An 8,269-nucleotide genomic window follows, 5' to 3' on the forward strand; every position below is an offset into this window, starting at 1 on the left:
ACAGGGAGCTGGATGTTTACAACTTGTTATGCTGCTGCACAGGAGCTGGATGTTTACGAGCTTGTTATGCTGCTACGCAGGAGCTGGATGTTTACGGCTTGTTATGCTGCTACACAGAGCTGGATGTTTACGACTTGTTATGCTGACTACACAGGAAACTGGATGTTTACAAGCTTGTTATGCACTACACAGGAAGCTGGATGTTGTGCTTGTTATGCTACTGCGGAGCTGGATGTTTGCAACTTGTTATGCTACTACACAGAGCAGGATGTTTACAACTATCGTTGCAGAACAAGGACGTTTACAAACTTGTTATGCTACTGCAGGAGCTGGATGTTTACAAGCTTGTTATGCTACTACACAGAGCTGGATGTTTACAAGCTTGTTATGCTACTGCACAGAACTGCTACACAGGATGTTACAAGCTTGTTATGCTACTGCACAGAGCTGGATGTTTGGCTTGTTATGCTACTACGCAGGAACAGGATGTTTACAAGCTTGTTATGCTGCTGCAGAACTGGATGTTTACAACTTGTTATGCTGCTACACAGAGCTGGATGTTTACAACTTGTTATGCTACTACACGGACTGGATGTTTACGGCTTGTTATGCTAGCTGCACGAACAGGATGTTTACGACTATGCTACATGCACAGAGCTGGATGTTTACAACTTGTTATGCTACTACAGAATAGGATGTTTACAACTGACTTGTTATGCTACACACGGAGCTGGACGTTTACAACTTGTTATGCTACTGGCAGAGAACTGGATGTTTACAAATTGTTATGCTATTACAAGGAGGAGCTGGATGTTTACAGCTTGCTGCTGCACAGGAACAGGGATGTTTACAACTTGTAACACAGAATAGGATGTTTACAACGTTATGCTGCTGCACAGGAGCTGGATGTTTACAGCTTGTTATGCTACTACGCAGGAGCTAGATGTTTACAAACTTGTTATGCTACTACACAGGATGACTGGATGTTGCTACGAGAATGTTTACAATACGCTTGTTAAGCTACTACACTTGTTATGATGTTACACAGAGCTGGATGTTTACACGCTAATACACGGCTACTGCAGAGCTAGATGTTTACAAACTTGTTATGCTGCTACACAGAGAGTTACAAGCTGTTATGCTACGTTTAAACTGGACTTGTTATGCTTGACTATGACTGGCCGCAAAGAACTGGATGTTTACAACGGTATGCTACTGCGAGGAAACTGGACGTTTGACTTGTTATGCTGCTGCACTGGAGGTTTACAGGATGTTTTGCAGAGCTTGTTATGCTGCTACAGGAGAGAACTGGATGTTTACGGCTTGTTGTGCTACTACACAGAATAGGATGTTTACAAGCGTTATGCTACTACACGCAGAGCTGGATGTTTACTGGCTTGTTATGCTATCTGCTGCACCTATAGGAGCTGGACGTTTACAACCTGTTATGCTACTGCACAGAGCAGGATGTTTCAAACTTGTTATGCTATTACGGAGCTGGATGTTTACGGCTTGTTATGCTACTACACAGAGCAAGGATGTTTACAACTTGTTATGCTACTACGCAGGGAGCTGGATGTTTACAAGCTTTTATGCTACTACGCAGAGCTGGACGTACGCTACTACAGGAGCTGGACGTTTACAAGCTTGTTATGCTACTGCAGAGAAAGGATGTTTACAAGGATGTTTACAACCTGGAGACTGGATGTTTATTGTTGTACTACTGGGAGAGCTGTTTACAGTTTGTTATGCTATTGCGGAGAGCTGGATGTTTACAACTTGTTATGCTGCAACGCAGAATATAGGATGTTTACAACTTATGCTACTGCACAGAGACTGGAGCTTTACAAGCTTGCTACAACTTGTTTACATGCTATGCTACACGCACAGAAGCTGGACGTTTACAACTTGTTATGCTACTAGAACAGATGTTTACATTGTTATGCTACTACGGAGGCTGGATGTACACCTGACATTATGCTACTGCGCAGAGCAAGGATGTTTACAACATGTTATGCTGCTACAGAACTGGATGTTTACAACTTGTTATGCTACTACGCAGGCTGGATGTTTACAACTTGTTATGCTACTACATGGGAGGATGTTTACAACTTGTTATGCATGCTACTACGCAGAACTGGATGTTTACTGACTTGTTATGCTGCTACACGGAGCTGGATGTTTACAACTTGTTATGCTACTGCACATAACAGGATGTTGGATTGTTTACTACTACACAGGAATTGTTTACAACTTGCTGCTACGCAGAGCAGGATGTTTACAATTATGCTACAGAATTGGCTAGGTTTACAACTTGTTATGCACTGCGAGAGACTGGATGTTTACAACTTGTTATACTGCTGCTACACAGAACAAGGATGTTTACAACTTGTTATGCAACTACACAAGAACTAGGATGTTAATACAAGCTACACAAAATGCTGTATGCTACTGCACAGAGCTAGTTTACAACTTGTATGCTGCTGGACAGAGCTGGAGTTTACGGCTTGTTATGCTGCTACAACTAGATGTTTACGGCTTGTATGCAGCTACACAGAGAGACGGATGTTTACAACTTTTATGCTACTACACAGAGCTGGACGTTTACAAGCTTGTTATGCTACTACACAGAATGGACGTTTACAGACTATTATGCTACTGCACAGAGACTGGATGTTTACAGGCTTGTTATGCTACAAAGCTGGAGAGAACTGGACGTTTACAACGCTTATGCTGCTACACAGGAGCTGGATGTTTACAAGCATGTTGCTACTACGCAGAAGCTGGACGTTTACAACGGTTATGCTACTGCGCAGAATGGATGTTTACGGCTTGTTATGCTACTGCACAGGAGCTGGATGTTGCAAACTTGTTATGCTACTGCACAGAACTGGATGTTTACAAGGACTTACTGCTGCTGCTTACAGTTATGCTACTACGCAGAGGGATGTTTACAACTTGTTATGCTACTACACAGAACCTGGATGTTTACAACATTATGCTGCTACACGGGAGCTGGATGTTTACAACTTGTTATGCTACTACAGAAAGGATGTTTACAGACTTGTTATGCTACTGCACAGAGACTGGATGTTTACAACTTGTTATGCTACTACACAGAGCTGGATGTTTACAACTTGTTATGCTACTACACAGGAGCTGGATGTTTACAAGCTTGTTATGCTACTGCACAGAACTGGATGTTTACAACTTGTTATGCTACTACACGGAGCTGGATGTTTACAACTTGTTATGCTGCTACACAGGAACTGGATGTTTACAACTTGTTATGCTACTGCACAGACAGGATGTTTACAACTTGTTATGCTACTACGCAGGAGACTGGATGTTTACAACTTGTTATGCTGCTGCACAGAGCTGGATGTTTACAACTTGTTATGCTGCTACGCAGGGCTGGATGTTTACAAGCTTGTTATGCTACTACACAGAGCTGGATGTTTACAACTTGTTTATGCTACTACACGCAGCTAAGGATGTTTACAACTTGTTATGCTACTACACAGAATAAGGATGTTTACAAGCTTGTTATGCTGCTACACAGAATGGATGTTTACAACTTGTTATGCTACTGCACAGGCTGGATGTTTACAACGCTTGTTATGCTACTACACAGGAGCTGGATGTTTACAAGCTTGTTATGCTACTACACAGGGAGCTGGATGTTTACAACTTGTTATGCTACTGGAGACTGGATGTTTACAAGCTTGTTATGCTACAAACGTTACTGCTGAGGAGCTGGATGTTTACAACTTGTTATGCTACTACACGGAAGCTGGATGTTTACAACTTGTTATGCTACTACACAGAGCTGGATGTTTACAACTTGTTATGCTACTACACAGAGCTGGATGTTTACAACTTGTTATGCTACTGCAGAGCTAGGATGTTTACAACTTGTTATGCTACTACACAGAGACTGGATGTTTACAACTTGTTATGCTGCTGCACAGAGCTGGATGTTTACAACTGGATGTTATGCTGCTACTGCAGAGACTGGATGTTTACAAACTTGTTATGCTGCTACACAGGAGCTGGATGTTTACAGACTTGTTATGCTGCTACAGAATGGATGTTTACAACTTGTTATGCTACTACGCAGAACTGGATGTTTACAACTTGTTATGCTGCTACGCAGGGAGCTGGATGTTTACGGCTTGTTATGCTACTGCAGGAGAGCTGGATGTTTACAAACTTGTTATGCTACTGCTACAGAGCTGGATGTTTACGACTTGTTATGCTGCTACAGAACTGGATGTTTACGACTTGTTATGCTACTACACAGGAGCTGGATGTTTACAACTTGTTATGCTACTGCACAGAGAGCTGGATGTTTACAGTTTGTTATGCTGCTACTGCGGAGCTGGATGTTTACGACTTGTTATGCTACTGACACTACTGCGAGACTGGATGTTTACAACTTGTTATGCTACTACACAGAGCTGGATGTTTACAACTTGTTATGCTGCTACACAGAGCTGGATGTTTACAACTTGTTATGCTGCTACACAGGAGCTGGATGTTTACAACTTGTTATGCTACTACACAGGAGACTGGATGTTTACAACTTGTTATGCTACTGCAGAGCTGGATGTTTACAAGCTACTGCTGCAGGAATAGGATGTTTACAAACTTGTTATGCTGCAGGAGCTGGATGTTTACAACTTGTTATGCTACTGCAGAACTGGATGTTTACAACTTGTTATGCTGCTGCACAGGAGCTGGATGTTTACAAGCTTGTTATGCTACTGCACAGGAGCTGGATGTTTACGGCTTGTTATGCTGCTGCACGGAGCTGGATGTTTACTGGCTTGTATGCTACTGCAGGGGAAGGATGTTTGCACTTGTTATGCTGCTGCTACGCAGAGCTGGATGTTTACAGCTTGTTATGCTACTGCACGGGAGCTGGATGTTTACATAGACTTGTTATGCTGCTGCACAGGAGCTGGATGTTTGAACTTATGCTGCTGCAGAGGGAGCTGGATGTTTACAAGCTTGTTATGCTACACGGAGCTGGATGTTTACAGACTTGTTATGCTACTGCACAGGAGCTGGATGTTTACGGCTTGTTATGCTGCTGCACAGGAGCTGGATGTTTACGAGCGTTACGCTGCTGCTGCACAGAATAGGATGTTTACAACGTTATGCTACTACACAGGAGCTGGATGTTTACAACGTTATGCTGCTGCACAGGAGCTGGATGTTTACAAACTTGTTATGCTGCTACGGATGCTGGATGTTTACAACTTGTTATGCTACTACACAGAGCTGGATGTTTACAACTTATGCTACTACACAGAGCTGGATGTTTACAACTTGTTATGCTACTACACAGAGCTGGATGTTTACAACTTGTTATGCTACTACACAGAAACTGGATGTTTACAACTTGTTATGCTACTACACAGAGCTAGATGTTTACAACTTATTATGCTACTACACAGACTAGATATTTACAACTTATTATACAACTACACAGAAACTAGATATTTACAACTTATTATACTTCTACAGAGAGCTCGATATTTATAACACATTAAACTAGTACACAGAGACTACAATCATATTATTAATTATTACTTAATGATAATACTTTTTAATGAAATTTTGGAAGTTTTCAGGTAAAGTTATCACAGTAATTGATAAACTATAGAGGTACTAACTTGTGATCTTAACGTACTGTCTGATTAAACTTCTCTAAACATTGTAAAACCAACCTAGGAGCAGCAAGGTAATAAATATCTTTCTGGTCATCTTTCATTCGACTGCAATATTCAGCCAAAGAAACTTTTTCACCTGCTGGCTTTAAAGATGATTCAAACCATAGTAGTTTGGCTATTTCTTCCTGTTAAATAACTCTTCAGTTAATATATTATTTTCAAATTTTTATCAAAAATTATTCTAAATGCTTTATAGGTATAAGTAATAATTAGGGACACAAGACTTCTTTTAATTAAGCTCAGTTCAAGCAATAAAAAATTAAAGTTCAAATAAAACTACAAGTCTATTTTTGGTTATACCATGAGAAATAAAAGACTTTAAAAGCAATAAGATACTAAATAATGACAGATGTATTACCAGAAATGTGAAATATACTTTGCTCTTGTATAACAACTAATATTTAGTAACACTGATTTGAAACAATAAAAATAAGACAAGACTTAGTTTGTTCCATAATGTACAATCTGGACTAAAACATTAGTAGTAGCAGTAAGATTTATTTTTAACCCTAGAATACCAGCATCAAATTTTCAATCATTAACATCAGATGGTGCAAAGTCTCACCAGTGTTTTAAGATTAAACAAACATATGTACATCTAACTCTGAAAATGTTTGGACACAATGATATTCAGTAATGCAAGAACAATTATTAAATGGTACATCACAGTAAATCAAATCAATAAAAATAAAATTTTATTAAATGTGAGTGCATGCTTGAGTATAAAATAAATAACAGCTTCTTGTAAGATTATTTTAGGTGATAATATTTCCAATGATCTATTAAGTTCTCAAAATTTCATCAATTTGCTGGATACCTTTTGGTGACATTAAGCAAAACAAAATTTATTACATAAACAAAATGTCATGGAATTCCCAATATCACTTGTTGATATTGAATAAAACAAAATGATTATATTTAAATTTATCAAATGTCATTAATTTGCTGGATATATTTTGGTGATATTAAAGAAAACTGCAATTAAACTTTCACTCACTTACTGGACATCTTTTAGTAATATTAGATGAAACAAAATTATTATTAAATTGAAAACATTGCATTAATTAGCTGGATATTTTCTTGCACAAAATAACAAAAGAAGAATTATAATTATTATATTTATAAACTTTTATCCCACTGTTGTGCATGTGTTGAAAATAAACAAGTATTATTAGGAACATTTATTATTTCATAAGATGTACCAGCTAATGGATTAAATTCTATGAATTTATTTAATAACTGAAAAGTATTCCCACTAGAAGTTATTATTGTGTTTATTTCATATTATTTTCATTATAGAACAAACAAACAAGCATTAGACATCTTCTGTTGGAATTAAACAATATATTTATTATTAAATTCATAACAATACATAAAGATATAATATGGTGTAAATAACCCACAAATTAACACCATAGATGTCAGTAGGTCACATCAATCTCAGGATTTTGTTTTACTTAAATTTAACTTCTTGTTAAATTTTAAATGTTACCAGCATCTGGCCAAAATTCCCAATTTACCAATCTGGCTCAAAACTAATCCAAACCATGTTGTTATCCACCTTTTATAAATAGACTGAAAATTTCATATGGTATGGTGATAATTATTAAGGCACCGTAAAAATATGCATTTAAAGAATCAAAAAGTCTGTTTTTTTTCTTAGAAGATTTAGAGTCTACAGTTTCTGAGTTCAGAACAATTTAATCTGTAACAGAATGCTCTAACAATTTGCATTTCAGAAAAAAAGCCATGCGGAAACATTTATTTGGATTAAACCTAAATTTTCAGCTTTATTATTAGCTGATACCTTTGTTAATAAATGGTGAGAAAAATGTTTAGAATAATACAGACAGTATTTCTAGAGTATTTGTAAACAAAACTGTGACTATGATATTCAAATAGTTAGAGAAAATATGTCTCATCGGTTTCTGAAAATTAAATTGTTACATGAGAGGATTCTAAGCTTTGTCTTTGACAGTGTATGTTCAGTTACAATAGTTTCTTACTTCACATATCTGTAAGAGGTTTTTTCATTAAATTTACACACACATTTTATAATCTAAAATAAATAAAGTGAATTAATTTTGTTACTATACCTTTTCTGTTTGTTCTTGACTAGAAACTATACCTTCTTTAAGAAATAAACCATAATCATTAAAAATTTATCATAGTTTTCAGGATCTTTCCTCATTTGGTCTTGGAGGTAGCGTAGGAGTCTGTTTGTGATCACAGTTCGTATTTTTCTGAGAAACAACCAAGAATAACGTGTTACATTTATACACAGAAAACATACAATCTTTACAGAAGGGGATACTTTATAAATAAAAAAAACTTTAGCTGGTCAAAACCTTTTCTCCTTTATTGTCCAGTAATGTATTCTGTGACACTAAAATAAAACCACCAATATATATACATATTTATGTTATAATAAGTGAAAGTTTTTTACAGATTCTCTGCAAGAATTCCTGGCAACAGGTTGAAATGTACATTTTTTTATAGCAACAAGTGATCAAATCCTCGGTTGTTACACA

This window comes from Tachypleus tridentatus, chromosome 10 (genome assembly GCF_004210375.1).
Source record: "Tachypleus tridentatus isolate NWPU-2018 chromosome 10, ASM421037v1, whole genome shotgun sequence".
NCBI classification, from domain to species: domain Eukaryota; kingdom Metazoa; phylum Arthropoda; class Merostomata; order Xiphosura; family Limulidae; genus Tachypleus; species Tachypleus tridentatus.